This window comes from Astyanax mexicanus, chromosome 24 (assembly GCF_023375975.1).
Source record: "Astyanax mexicanus isolate ESR-SI-001 chromosome 24, AstMex3_surface, whole genome shotgun sequence".
Classification (NCBI taxonomy): Eukaryota; Metazoa; Chordata; class Actinopteri; order Characiformes; family Acestrorhamphidae; genus Astyanax; species Astyanax mexicanus.
Window position 1 is genome coordinate 9,178,710 of NC_064431.1, and position 2,937 is coordinate 9,181,646.

Consider the following 2,937-nt stretch of genomic DNA (forward strand, 5'->3'; position numbering starts at 1 on the left):
CATGCATTTTTAAATAGTTCCATTGCTGCTCTGTTTGTAGCTGTACTGTTTGGCTTGTAAGTGCTGCATCATTGCTAGGTTACCTGTGTGTGGCAGAGTAATACATGGAGAGCTTCGGTTACAGTGCATTACCGGCTGATAACAGCACTTATAGAACACCTCTCATCCAATCACATTACGGGGTTGAATTTAACTGTGGTATAATAATTGATAAATAATAAAAACTAAGTAAAACTTTTTCATTTTGATTAACTTTGAATTGATTTTGTGGTGACTGGCAGTTGATCTAACTGCTGGAGCAAGTCTGATAAATATCATTATTTACATGGGCAATTAAAGTAATATAAACTTGCACATAACTAGATAGTGTTTTATAAATAAAAATAAGCCAGTATGTTTTCTGTTCACCTGTACAACTTTGTAAAGAGTGATATACTAAATTCAGTGGATTAAGGGGAACTGCTATGCCCCAATCACTAGCATTTTAAGCCTGTTAGCAGCATCACCTGCTGTATTTTGGAATGCTGAGGGTTAATGGAGCTGAGCTATTCTATAAAAGTTATCATGTTTCAATACACCCCAATCATGATATAATGATATCTATCGTTATCATGTTTCAATACACCCCAAGTACATTTCACACTGAATTTCTCCTTTAACGTTCATTAGAAGTCATTGTAAAAAGTTCAACTTTACTTGATGCTGTTTTGGAGAATTTCTATTGGTCCATTCATCAAGAAACTTTCACACAGTGTAAGGCACAGTTTGTGTAATTAAATTATGTATCAAACAAAAAATCATCAAAATGGAGATACGGTATACTGTAATAGTCTTGTGTGTAAATGCAGCTTCAATCAGTTCCTGACAGCATTGTTGAGCGTCCGGCATGTGGAGCTCTCCCAGAGCAGTAGAGGCTGTTACTGCAGCAAAGGAGGGGAGACAGCCTCGCTATTATTGGCCTGATTGTTGTTTTTGATTCCTGGGCGTGGGGAGGGTACCGGGGGAGGGGAGGAGTGGCTGCTGGGGAAACAGAAAGTGATATTAGGTGGGAGGATTCACATCCCAGTGTTAATTTGGCATCTCCCTGTGCCCACTTTGGATTAATCCAATTTGAAGGCTTATATGGAATTGACTTCAGCTAATCCAAATTCCATCCACTCGCCTGCATACACACAGTATGATTCATGCCACTGATGCACTCTCCACCATGATGAGCTCATCCATGGACTGGCCGCATCCTATGCATACTGATGACCTCCCACACCACACATACACATGTACACATGTACGAATGTGTGCACATGCACGCACATACAGTGTTCAAAAACGCAAAATCAAAGACGCATTCATGCTCAACCCACAAGTGTGTTGCAATAGGAAGTGTGGTGAGACTAAACAAGCTTTAAAGAGCATTAGCAAAAAAAAAAGCCCAGTCAGTCCCATCCCTTCTTTCCTTTCACTAAAAAACAAATCTGATTAATGACACCTTTTCTTCTAAAAGGATTAATTTTTAAACAATGTATATTTAAAGGAGACACTATACCTTTTATAGATAAGTTAGAATAGGTCTATGGGCTACACAAAGAAACATAAAACATGTTCACTCTCACATAAAGAAATCTCACCAGCTCTATTCTTGCCAGTTTTAATCCCTTTCAGTCACGTTTATGCAAATAAGCTGTTGTTGGCAACACCATGTGTATGCTAAGCCTTTACTACATGTTATTTTTAGCTTGTGCTAAATGGCAAAAAACAAACAAGCTAGTTCCTGCTTAACTGCGATAGAAGCACAAAACTCATTATAAAAAAGTACTTATATCTCCCTCATCTGCTGACTTGACACTGACAGTAGGTACACATCCCTCCCTTAGATGAGGTCTACTTGCTCCTATATCCTTTTGTGTACTGTCTGAGGTTCTCAACCAAAATGAATGAATCTGCGCCCCAGACCCACAACAGAGATGCAAGATGAGCAACAAATTTAACTCATTTTATATCTTATATCTCATGTGCTTGGTTTTTATACACATTAACCTTGGACTACAGACTTGAACCAACTGGCTTTTTTAGCAGGATAATGCTCACCCACACACAGCTAGGGTTTCCCAAGAATTTCTTATTTTGTTCTAATACTGTAATGTGTTTATATATACATACATCCCTAGAAATAATTTAGTTTCTCTGATTTTGCTATTTATAGGTAAAATAGGTAAAAGTGTAAAATTAACATTATTGTTTTATTCTATAAACTACGGACAACATTTCTCCCAAATTCCAAATAAAAATATTGTCATTTAGATCATTTATTTGCAGAAAATGAGAAATGGCTAAAATAACAAAAAAGATGCAGAGCTTTCAGACCTCAAATAATGGAAAGAAAACAAGTTCATATTCATAAAGTTTTAAGAGTTCAGAAATCAATATTTGGTGGAATAAACCTGGTTTTTAATCACAGTTTTCATGCAACTTGGCATGTTCTCCTCCACCAGTCTTGCACACTGCTTTTAGACTTTATTTCACTCCTGCTGCAAAAATGTAAGCAGTTCAGTTTGGGTTGATGGCTTGTGATCATCCATCTTCCTCTTGATTATATTCCAGAGGTTTTCAGTTTGGTAACATCAAAGAAACTCATCATTTTTAAGTGGTCTTTCCAGAGCTGTATTTGTATACCATATCAGTCAAAAATTTAGAAACTCCTTAAATTCAGTGTTTTTTATTATAAACATATGGAATTATTTAGTGAACCAAAAGTCTTAAATAAACCAGAATATGTTGTATATTATATACTTGAAATTCAGACTTTCAGTTAACAGCTGTGCTGAACTTATCAAGAGTTAATTATTTGAATTTCTTGTCTCTTAATGTGTTTGAGAGCATCAGTTATAAAGTAGTGAAGAGGTAGAGTTGATATACAGTGAATAGCCTTATTTGAGTAAT